The sequence below is a fragment of the Euprymna scolopes genome, chromosome 4, assembly GCF_053919585.1.
Source record: "Euprymna scolopes isolate OS-2025 chromosome 4, ASM5391958v1, whole genome shotgun sequence".
NCBI lineage: Eukaryota > Metazoa > Mollusca > Cephalopoda > Sepiida > Sepiolidae > Euprymna > Euprymna scolopes.
Genome location: NC_136485.1, coordinates 34,649,400 through 34,662,216, shown reverse-complemented (window position 1 = coordinate 34,662,216; position 12,817 = coordinate 34,649,400). Strand labels below are relative to the sequence as shown.

The following is a 12,817-nucleotide window of genomic DNA, read 5'->3' as shown; positions in this document are numbered from 1 at the left end:
TATGTATTTGAATGTTTGACCACTTTTTTGAATCTGTGTGGATTGTCAAACAAACCCACATTGCCTGCTAACCTATTTTTTAAGTAAAAGGGGGGGGGGATTTGCCAACGAAACACAAGTCCATAAGTGTCAACGAACAAACGGTTTTATATTTACATCAAGGAGTGTTACCTTCTTGCTAGTTAACCAGAAAGAAAAAAAATTATTTTCTTGTCATATATCGATTATTTTTTTTGTTTTGTTTTGTTTAATTGACTTTTAACAGTTTCATAATTTTTTAAGCAGTCTGAATTAACAATTAAACTTCTTCCATACGTCAGAGTAACACACTCTCCACAGTGAAAAAACAAAATACTCACATGCGCATCTCTCGGTTTTTCCCCATTTTTTTAAAAGGAAATTAATGTTACATTTAATATCGGGCAACGCCGGATACATCTAGTATATATGTATATTCACACACACATTCAACTTATCCATGACACACAATCATTACCATGAGTAGTTGTGAGTCATGGGTTAAGTTTAGTGATATATATATATATATATATATATATATATATATATATATATATATATGCTTAAAAGTTTTTAACCTTTAAAACTATATATATATATATAAAAAAAACTATTTATATTTTTTACCATTCGTTGGAAAACTATTTAGTCAGTAAGTCACTCAATCACCTGCTGGTTGGTTGTTTTTGTTTTACGGCATATCAATCTTTTTCAGGTTATTTAATGCCGAATCTAGTTATTTTGAGAAACGATTCTTAATGGAGTATATTTGGGTTTTTTTTTAAGTCGGATTCTATTTAACCGATAGTTGGGACCCTAACAGGTACTACTACTCTGGGTCAGAGTGGACCTGGGAGTAATAGCAATTAAATGGTGGCTCCACACTCTCCAAGTCCCGCAAGGTGGGGCCTCACCATCGGATATAGTTTTAAGTCATATCTAGGACCTCAATCACCTGCAATCGCTGCATCAACTATATATATATATATATATATATATATATATATATATGCACACACACATACATACATACATACATACATACATAGAAACTAAACTTACCCATGACTCACAACTTTTACCACTATTTATTCAAGTTTATAAATGTAAAATAAGTAATAAGCTTGAATATTTATAACATTGATTTTCACTGATTTTGTGTGTAAATATCTTTTCTTTTTGCACATATATAAACATCCGACAGCCCTCTAACTAAAGAACCATATATTTTAACATATTTAAATTATTAACGATTGCTCCTCAAATATATAAAACATTGAGACGGAAAAGTGACTTAATTGCTCTCAAGAAATCAGCAATCATTTCTGAATTGGCTAACAGAAAAACATCTAAGACAACTAAAACCATTGGACGGTAAAACTCTTTGTAGCAGGGCCTGTTTCCTGTCAGATCAGGTCTTTTATAAAGAAAAAGGCCGTGAAAAACCTACTTTTTAACAAGTGCATTTTTCAAGCATATTAATGGAAATATTGTGTTGATTTCTGAAAATTATACCTTGATCAGCAACACCCGTTAAAAAAGCTTTCATCTTAAATTAATTAATCGGGGAAAAGGTTAATGAAAACTGACTTTTCCAAGACACTTTAAATGGATAAAACTTGTGTCATCCTTGATAGATGTGATGGTTGGAGCAAGGGATTGGTTATTTAACAGATGAGATCGTTCACATGACTTCAGGGATCAAGAACTGAGTACAAGGTACTATGATATTCAAATGAAAAACTAAAGAAAACAAATTTCATTGTCACAGAGTTGTTTTTATTTTATGTCTCATTACTTTGCGGCATTGGATTTCCAGAGGAATTGACGTATCTGAACAAACAATCTGAATTCTATATAAATTGTTTTGGTATATATGCAGGACGTTCAAATAATTACAACCTCATCAATGATTTGGCATAGTGCTTCAGGTTTTGTATGTACACACAGACATTATATATATCTATATCTATATATATATTCATTAAAATATTTTGCTTCCATAGCTTTATGTGCATATGTATATATTAAAAAGTGTGAATATGTACGGTAACGCCTTTCTATATAATAGGCTTCCTTAACTACCATAGAAAAAAGTTGGTAGAGACTGCACACGTCAAATTTGTTTAACTTTGACCCCAATTTCGACCCCTTAACATTTGTTTTGGGCTCGAATGAAATTAAAATGTTTGACCCATGTCCAAATAACCTACATCTAAAATTTCAAGTGTTTAGACCTAAAATTAGCAGAGGAGTTTGATAGCCTGCAAAGGTCAACTCTGTCAACTTTGACCTCTTACTAGCCAAATTTTCGCCTTAAAACTGATTAAAAAGCTTGCTGCATGTCTGAATACCTTTTATGTAAAATTTCAAATGTTTAGACCCAAAATTGGCTTAATAGTTTGTTAGATACAGCAAAGGTTAAATCTTTTGAACTATGACTCTTTGGAAGCTAAATTTCCAGCAAAAAAACGATTAAAAAGCTTCCCTATGTCTGAATACATTTTAAGTAAAATTTCAAATGTTTAGACCAAAATTGACTGAGTAATTTGATAGAGACTGCAGATGTCAATTTTTTTAAAACTTTGACCAGAATTATGACCCCTTAACATCTATTGTTTTGGGCTCAAAACAAATTATAAAGTTAGATACATGTCCAAGTAACCTATATCTAAAATTTCAAGTGTTTAGACACAAAATTGGCGGAGGAGTTTGGTAGAGTTTTCAACGGTCAAATCGTTGAATTTTGACCCTTTACCAGCCAAATTTCTGGCCGTAAACCGATTAAAAAGATTTCCCCAAATCTCACTACCCTTTATGTCAAATCTCGAGTCTCTAGACTGAAAATTGACAGAGTTATTTGGTAGAGAAGTGTACACAGACAGACAGACGCACACACACAGAGACTTTTTCACTTTTATAGATATATAGATTTGGCATGTTTTGTTTTTTTTGTGTGTGTATATATATATATATATATATATATATATATATATACATATATATAGATATAAATGTAGGTTCATTCTAATGTTTATATAACTTTGTTTCACAGAAGTCTCATATATCGAGTGCTCTTGAAAAAAAACAAATTTTTAAGCTCAAGTTATTCATATCCTTAATTTATCCACAAACAGGTGTCTTTACTTTTGAAGACTGATCAATGTGACTAATCATCCATGAGGTTCGAACTCTGAACCTTAGCTACCAATGACTATGAAAATCCAGTCTCTTTGCTGTCTCAGCCAAAGGATTCAGTTATTTTTATGGAAAAATCTTGCTTATTACTTTAAGGAGAAACCATAAGTTCCTACGGCAGAGTGCATCATCCATAAGGAATGTCCTATTATTTTAGTTACAGACTAAAATTCAAAACCTACAAAGATAATGCTCATCAACATATCAAATCTTATTCAGTAACAGGCTAGTACAGGGTGTCCAAAAAAGTCACTGAAGGATTTTGGACATAAATTTATTTATTTTTTATGACACCTTTCTGTAATTTTAACACAACCTGACTAAGACAGTGAGAAATTTGAAAAAAAAAAAAAAAGATAAAATTCAAACAATTTTTATTTATGAAAAATAATGTCTTAAATGTTACCCATCTTCAGCTTCGCATATTTGTGTTCTTTCCAAAACATTATTCATGACAGAATTCAAAATCTCTAGATTATGATTTAGCTCCTTTATTTCGTTCTTGATGTTTTCCTTCAATTCTCGCAGGGGTTGTGGTTTGTTAACATAGACTCTTTCTTTAGGATATCCTCCACAAGAACAAGAGTTCGAACCTCATGGTTGATTAGTCACATTGATCAGTCTTCAAAAGTAAAGACACATGTTTGTGGACAAATTAAATATATGAATAACTTGAGCTAAAAAATTTGTTTGTTTTTTTTAAAGTCGGGGCTAGTTAAGTCTGTTTTGGAAAGAGCAGAAATATGCGAAGCTGAAAATGTGCAACATTTAAAAGACATTTTTCATAAATAAAAACTGTTTGAATTTTGCATTTTTTTTTTTTAATTCACATTGTCTTAGTCAAATTGTGTTAAAATTACAGAAAGATATCAAAAATAAAGAATCTATTTAAGTTCAAAACCATTCAGTGACTTTTCGGACATCCTGTATAAGGTTTCATATATGATTTTGAGGAAAGCAATTAAATTGATTCCACATGAAATAAATTTTTTAAAACCGAAATAACTTTCTTTTTTTTTTGTTATAACATAAATATAATGGTTAGCAAAATACAGTAACACAAAACCTTTTTCCAAATGTGTAAAAACAAAAGAAAAAAGTGTTGGAGCTGGAGGACTACCGGTTGAATGTTATAGAGATAATCCAACGGGCATTAGTGGGGGCGGTTACCAGGAGTAAGTGGTGGGTTAGTCTCAAGGCTAAGACTGGACGCTTCTCGGTCCAGTACAGCCAACGCCTCGCGCTAGATAAGAAGCGTATAGAGAATAGCACTAGCTAAACAAGACGCCAAGAAGCGTATAGAGAATAGCACTAGCTAAACAAGACCTCAACCGCTTGGCTAGCGAGCGGTATGAGGGCCACATAGTTAGAGCTAGGCTAATGAAAGTCTCGAACGAGGCTGTTAATGTAGACGCTGTTGAGCGTAAGGCTGCTCTAAGGCGCGGCTCGGATGGCTACATTCGAAAGGTAAACGACCTGGAAAGGCATGCCCTTATGTCGACGCGGGAGATTTGCGAGAGGTTTCGAAAGCATCTATCGGAGCGCTTCACCCAACTCCCCAGACTCAGGGTCAAAGAGTTTGGCAGCTATTTGGCCGACTCACCCCGCCTTATGGCGGCTCGAGTGGCTAGCTGTGATGGTTTTGTCGCGGAACACGAGATCATTACTGTGTTGAAGCAGGTCGGCTGCAACAAGTCCCCAGGGCTTGATGGTCTACCCTACGAATTTTACTTGAGGCTGTCGCCCATGTTGATCCCTATTCTGAAGGATATGTTCAACCATTGGTTTGTTCAGGGCTCCATCCCTGCGCAGGTGACCAAGGATGTGATCACATTGCTGAGGAAAGGTCAACGGCATGGTGGGGAGGAAGATTTAGATGATTTCAGGCCCTTGACTCTGCTAAACACAGAGTTAAAGATTTTGGCCAAGGTTCTTGCGAATCGGTTGCAGGTTGTCATCACTGACTTGATCGAACCAGACCAGAGCTATGCTGTGAAAGGGAGATTGATTCAGGACAATCTTCATCTGATACGCACGATCATAGAGAGGAAAGAAGACGACGCCGAGGCCGTGCTGATCAATTTGGATCAGTCCAAGGCTTTCGATAAGGTGGACCATCGGTTCCTGGGATATGTGCTGGAGGCCGCCAGATTTAATCCGGACTTCCGCAAGTGGATCTCTGTACTGTATGACAGGCTGACGGTAGCGGTGCAGATCAATGGTAAGCTGTCGGAGTCTTTTGTCGTCTCCCGGTCGGTGCGACAAGGTTGCCCGCTGTCGTCTCTTGTACGTCCCGACGTTGGAACCCCTCCTTCGCAAGTTAAGGAACGAGGCGACTACACCAGTCCTGCGTGGGATAGCTCTCCCTGGAGGCACACGAGCCAGGGTTTCCGCGTTCGCCGATGACATCACCGTGTTCGTGTCTTGCCCCACAGACATTCAAGCAGTCACCAAGGCGCTTGCTCGATACAAAGAAGTTACGGGGGCCGTCTTCAATCGCAGTAAGTCAGTGGGTCTGCGGTTGGCTGCCTGGACCGGAGTAAATTCACTTCCAGGCATCTTCAGTTGAACCGACGGACCGGTCCGGATCCTCGGTGTGTGGTTCGGACCGGGTCTCCAATTGAAGAAAAACTGGTCGGAAGTAGAGACCAAGGTCGAATCCTCTGTCAAGACTTGGGTTCGAAGGAAATTGTCCTTGAAGGGTCGGGCAGAGGCATGTGCTACATATGTGTTTCCGCTCATCCTTTACCATCTGTCTGTACTTCCCCTCCCTGCAAAACGACGGATCAGCTTACAGGAGCACCTCGACACACTCTTGTGGAATGAGGGTAAGCATTATGTTTGCAGAGAGGTCTGTGTTCGAAATCCGACGAGAGAAGCTTAGGACTGCCCGATCTCCGGTGTCACAAGCACACAGAGAGGTTGGCCTTCCTGAGCCGTTTGTTGTACGTAGACGTTCCATGGGTCACTGCGGTTGGAAGCTCATTTTCTAATCTCACACCCGACCCCTCGGTCGAAGCTCGGCGGAGACTGAGGGGGGGGGGGAACAAACATTCTACGCCGAATGCCGGTCTGCACTTAGAGCGTTGCCAGGGACCAGTGTCCTCAAACAGTCTAGGAACAGGCTTTATCGGGAGCTGGTGGGGCGTAGCACAAAGGAATCGCTAGTGAAACGGACGGGGAGGATGTCGTTAGAGGAGGTCCGCTCCCAGTGGAGTTGGGCGCCGGGACAGGACTTTCTTACGAACTTGGAATTTTCCCTTACCTGGCAACTTGTCCAGAACACACTGCCCCTCCTTGAAGAACTCAATCTTTACAATAAAGAAACCCGGGTCTACTGCCTGCGCTGTGATGAGGACATGAGGGAAACAGCCGGTCATGCCTTTTTTCGCTGCAGCAGGCTCAAGACCCTCCTAGGGTACGTCAATGAGGTAACGGCTCGCATTGATGCCAAGCGCTGGCTTGAACTCGACGAATCATATTTTGTGGAGAACATTGATCTGCCACTGTCTAGGGAGAAAAGAATGGTTTTTCTAGCGATACTAGCAGTAGCGAGGATGGTCATATGGATCACACGCCTCAAGCGAGTCCGCGAAGGGATATCTGTTCCGGATCGGGATCTGATCGTCTACTTGAAACATCTGCTTAAAGTAAAGATCAGATGCGATTGGAAAAGGTTGCCTTGAGTGGCCTTTGACAAGAGGTGGGTGCATGATGCTAGCTTGTGCATCCGACGAGGTGCCAAGTTTGTATTCGTCTTACCACCATAAGCATGGCACATGCGGTACTGGGTCCTACGGAGCCCATCCCGCTAAGTTAGACAAATAAAAAGTAAAGAGACTCTTGACTGGTGGTACAAATGAGATCCTGTCCCCCAATTGTTTGTTTTTTGGCACTAGAGAACCTTCCGAGGCTACCCCCCCCTTATCTTTTTGTTTTATCACCCCCTGGTCAACCCCTACTCGAAGGTCGCCACCTAAATCTTCTTTCTCTTTTTTGTTTTTGACAATTATTTATTTTTCCTCCCTACATCCGATAAAAATCCTTCCCAATCCCCACTAGGGATCTTCCCGCTTGTTTTCGGTGCCCTGGAAAACAGTAGGTGATCTAACTTTCTAGATTAGCTCAGGGAGGGACCTTACTAACAATGCACTAAGCAATTTTATTTTCTTGCATATTTTTCTAGATTCCCCTCTCCCCAACATGAACCGTTTTTCTTCCAAAATTCAAGAACTTTTTATTTTCCAATGAATTGAACTTTTTTCACACGCACACACACACATTTTAATTACAAAAAAAAAAAAAAAAAAAAAAAATTACACACAAACACACACAAAGTAATTGTAAACATATTCTTTTTTGCAAAAACGCTGGGGTTTGCATTTAGAGTCCACAGAGTGAATGAGGTATTGTGGTAAATGTTACCAGTCAAGAGTAAAGTCGCCAAAGATTCCATTTTCACTTTAGTAACAAAGACCCTGCAACACTCCCCCTCCCAGATCTTATAGGGCCTTGTGCCTAAATTTGTTTTGTAAATTTGAATTTTACTTTTAATTTATTTTAATTTTACATTGAATTATTTTGATTGTAATTTTCATTTTCACGAAATAAATTATATATCAAGATCAAAGTGTAGTATCTGTTCTGGCAGATACTGCCAGCAAAGACCATATGTGGGGGCGATCCCACAGATAAGACCTTGATCAATGTAGGGGCAACCCTTCATACCAATTGTCACTATCCAGCTCCGAGAGTTGGTCCCCATTTCTCCTTCACTCCTCACATTAAAAATCGGCCTTGTGCCTAATTTGCTCGGTGGGGGAGCAAATAAATACAGCTTTTCTTGGCCTTTTGGCCAAGATCAAAGTGTAGTATCTTTTCTTACTACATGCTGTACTTATTGTGATATAAAGTGGGGGATCACTTTTCTGTATTAATTTAATGTAAAATGATCACCCACTTTACAACCAGCCAGTCTCAAAGCCATTCAAGTCATTCTCCAGATCATTCATGTTGTTTTTGAAGGAGTCCAGTTATTTTTTAATCATTCAAGTCATTCTTAAGGTCATTCAATTCATCCTTAAGTTATTCTAAGTCATTTACTTTTTATTTATTTAAGTCATTTCAGCCCATTTTTCGGTCATTTTAGTTTATCTTTAAGAATTTCATGTCAATCCTACATTCATGCATTCATTCATTACACGAGAGCATGCGACTAATGGCTATCGGCCTTGTTTTTTATAAATTGACTTTTTCCCCCCAAGTAAATCATTGAATTATTACTAATCACCCTTCTAAACATGCGAGGTAACTTGTATTAGTAAACTAAAGTTGCACTAATTTTTTTTTTTTTTTTTTAATGTGTAAATTATTTAGGAGTTCTATTTTTGTAAATGTACTTCCTTTGTACATGTTTCTTCTGAATTAAATCTAAAACTTTTTTGATCAAAAAAGAAATTTTATTTTAGAAAAAGAAATATTGGAAACTATCAACCGATTTGTTTGAAGGAAGAGGGGAGGACATGTATCGAATGAACATATTGTCAATTTTATTGCCCTGCCAGACTGTAGAATACTTTTAACATCTGATAACGGACATTAAGTTACAAAAAATGGAATATTCATGTGAAAATGATTTCCCTTGGACAAGAATAGAAATGTTTCTGAACAATCAATGATTCGGATAAGTTTACAAAAAGAATTTTTACCCAATACTATATCTAATATAGAAAATTAAGTCAGTTGGATTTTTCAAATTCGACTTAAACAGCAATGCATTTTCAAAATCGATGCTTGATTCTAGCTAACCATTGTTTTTCAAAAATTATCAATAAGTTCTTGCCAGAAAAAAAGTTATTGAATAAAATAAAATAAAAAAGAAAAAAGCCACAACCAAGCAAAGTAAAAAAAAGAAACAAAAGCCTTAGTTGATATAAAGAAGATAGAGCCGACCATAAGCAAAGTGTGGGAGAGTGCAGTCCAGATAAGAATGTAACCGATAAAATCCAGAGTGCAGCCAATATATTGAAACAAATGAAAACAATTAAAATCTAAAAAAACAAAAATATAATCACAATATTGATGATACTGTGTTCCAAATAATTATTAATTAACATTACATTTTAATTATTGAAGAAAGATTTGAAATTAAGAGGACATAAAGGCACAGCATCCTGAGGAGACAAAAAAAACGTTTGGAACACTTGGGAGTTTTCATACAGAACCCACTTTTCATCACTGGTAAGTACTCAATTGATAAGGACGTGATACGTTGGCAAGAAAGCAGTGATGCACAGCCTGTCACTTGTGGACCTCCAATAACGTCTGCGAAACACATTTGCTCAGTTTGTATGTCTTACCCAAGCGGTGCAAGTGATGTTGAACTGCGTGCAAGTTCATCACATGTTAGACTACCGTCCTCTTTAATAGCCACCTTCAGGACTCCGTCATTCAAGACCTGTGGTCGTCCAATGCAAGGCTTATCAGAGAGGGACAAATCTTCCAACTTGAATTTATGAAACCAACGCCTTTTTTTTTTTTTTTTTTCCCAATTTTCACCCCAAATAAGGCACAGTGCCACTTTGAAGTAGGGAGCTACTATCAGGGAGATAAGTTGCAGGGATATTATGAAAGGAGATGAGTAGCAAGATGTCTGTTCACATTACACTTGAACTTCTGCATGTCAGTACAGTTGAGAAAACAGAATCCTGGAACAGAGTTCCAAAGTCTAGCAGTTCTAGGGAAGAAACTATTGGAGTAGAAGGCTTTCTTACATCGAGGGGATCCATACTGTGTAGGGGTGAGATTGCTTGTTGTGTTGTGTTTGTTGGAGGTATTTACGTTGAGGAGGTAAACGTCTTGCAGTATTTTCATTCAGAGCTTTATCCCCAAATGTTTGACATATGCAGAGACTGATAAACCCACTTTAAAGTTTCAGCCCCACAGTTTTTTTTTTAAGGAAGAAACATTGTATTCACGAACAAGTTAGTTGATTCAATATATCTCTTATTTTAATTAATATCATTTCAACTTTTAATATCTCTCTATACAGTAACATTTCAATTAGCTATTGATACCTGTGGTTTCAGATGGTAAAGAGAAATAATGCCCATCGGGCTAAAGAATATCACGTGTTCTGACCAACAGGCAAAATTTTCCATACCTCCTGAAACCACAGGTATCAATCTCTAATATATAAATATTATATCAATATATGAGGAACATTCCAAAAGTAATGTCTCCCATTTTTATTCCACCTGAATGGATCAGAGGGGGTTGCAAATTGTAGTTGATATTGGCACATAGAGTGCATTTCTTCATATCTTGAAAACTACTTGTTTCTTGAAATTTTAAACGTTAGTGGTAATTTTAAAGGATTTTCCGAAGGTGGAAAGAAAGCCTCTCCCCGCAAAAATCACAAAGTGGGTGCTCATTTTACGTTAAATTATTATAGAAAAGAGATCCCCCACTTTTTTAAAACAAACATTTCTTCATATCTTGGAAACTACTTGTTTGCCGTAATTTTAAACGTTATTTTCATTTTCAGCGACTCCGAAAACCTATAAAAGTGGTAATTTTAAAGGAATTTTCGAGGGTGGAGTAATTCTTCAAATTTACCTAAAAAACATATATAATTATGAATCTATATGATATTAAGGAATAATAAAGTAAAGTATATCTTGGTGATAGGACGATTCCAATATTTTCCTGATGCCGATATAATTACCAATTCCGTACTAGATTCTGATTCTTTATAAATCTCTAAATATTTAACTATAAAGTTATCATTTTGTCCTGATTATTGTAAAACACATGTTAAATGTGCACATATTTTTTAAAACGTAGAAATCCACTTGTAGGCATGGTGAGGGGGGGGGTTGACTTTATTTTTACTGGTAGTTTTAAATCAATGAATATTTATTATTGCTACCAACTGTGGCAGATTTTTTTCAGACAAAATCAAATAAAAAAAATATAAATAAAGAAATCGTTTTAGCATTGGAAAATAGGGACAAATTTTTTGTATTCTTGATTCTGATTAATCATCGCTATTATATATATATATATATATATATATATATAAATGTTAATAAAGCCAAACAAATGCGTTTTTTTTGTTTTTTTTTAAGTAAATAAACATATTGTTTAATTACAAATTTTCGGTTTTCAAAGAAACCTTTTTCAAGACTTTTTCTTCAACATCATACCGTTTGGTGCCTTTTCTACGGCCATGAATCTCTGATTAAATGAGATTTCTGTTATATGTAAATCCGAGAGAAGTGTTGTAGTCTCGCCTTTTTAGTTTAACTGATATTTCCTTGTTGAAAGCATTTGAAAAATTTAAATATGAATGTGTTAATATTTATTTACTTAAAAAAACAAATTAAAAGAACACATTTTTTCGGCTTTATTAACACTTTCATATTTAAATTTTTCAAATGCTTCAACAAGGAAATATCACTTAACCTACAAAAGCGAGCCTATGCCCCCCCCCTAGGACTTGCATATAACAGAAATCTCATTCCTCGCCGTGAAAAACACCAAATGGTACGATGTCAAAGAAAAAAGAGGGGATGAACACTTTATATGTCCCTACTTGAAAAAGGTTTCTTAGAAATTTTTGATTTTCAAATTAAATAATGTTTATTTAATTAAAAAAAAATGCATTTGTTCGGCTTTATTAACACTTATATATTTAAATTTTTCAAATGCTTTCAATGAGAAAATATCACTTTATATATATATATATATATATATATATATATATATATATATATATATATGTATGTATTAGTGGCCTGGCAAGGTCACAAGGGAGATAACCGAAGGAGCAAAACTGAAGCTGGCCTGCAGGACACTATGTAGGCAAATTTGGCCATATTTTATTGTTTTGAAAATATAGGTCTCTTTTACCAACTATCATAAAATTTTAACCATAGAATAGTATTATAATCTTCAAAAAGCCTGTAAAGTTTCACATAATTTCAACCCACAGAACCAAAGATATGAGCATTTGAATATTTTATATGGCTACCAGTTATATACATACCACCTTTTTTGGCAATTTTATAAGTTCAAAATCTTAGCGAGTATTGACCAGAATTTAACAAATGAAGGCTTGTTGGAAAAGTAATGATTTGAATTGTGTAGTGGGCTATGTGACATTTGCCCTTGAGGTCGCACATTAAGGGGATCATCCAGAGCCTATTTTTGGCACTTTTTTACAGTCAGAAAATGTTTCAATCATAGTCATTTGTTTTCCTTGTGTAGCATATGACTTACAAAATATCTGATATTTCCCCAAAACCTCTGACCTTGATGGAGGGGAGACTAAAACTTGCTGCTATGGTTTCAAACGATCTGAAATAACAGCAAGGGGAAACTGGATTCCAAATATTACTCATATGTTATATCTCCCCTCTTTGGTTTTCATAGATAAAGTAAATTTCACAGTGTATAAGGATTATTTGATACTGGAGATATTCATAATCGTAACCTATTTCCAAAAGAGGGGAGATATAACATATGAGAAATATTTGGAATCAACTCTCCTCTTGCTATTATTTTAGATCATTTGAAACCATAGCAAGTTTTAGTCTCC

At 36.2% G+C, this 12,817-nt stretch overlaps 1 protein-coding gene and 1 pseudogene across 6 annotated transcripts in view; one reads left to right on the top strand and one right to left on the bottom strand.

Moving 5' to 3' along the window:
• LOC145267012 (uncharacterized) overlaps positions 1 to 12,817 on the bottom strand; it is a 360,917-nt gene that overhangs the window by 96,864 nt on the left and 251,236 nt on the right. The window lies entirely within an intron of this gene.
• LOC145274343 (U2 spliceosomal RNA) lies at positions 8,052 to 8,177 on the top strand (annotated as a pseudogene).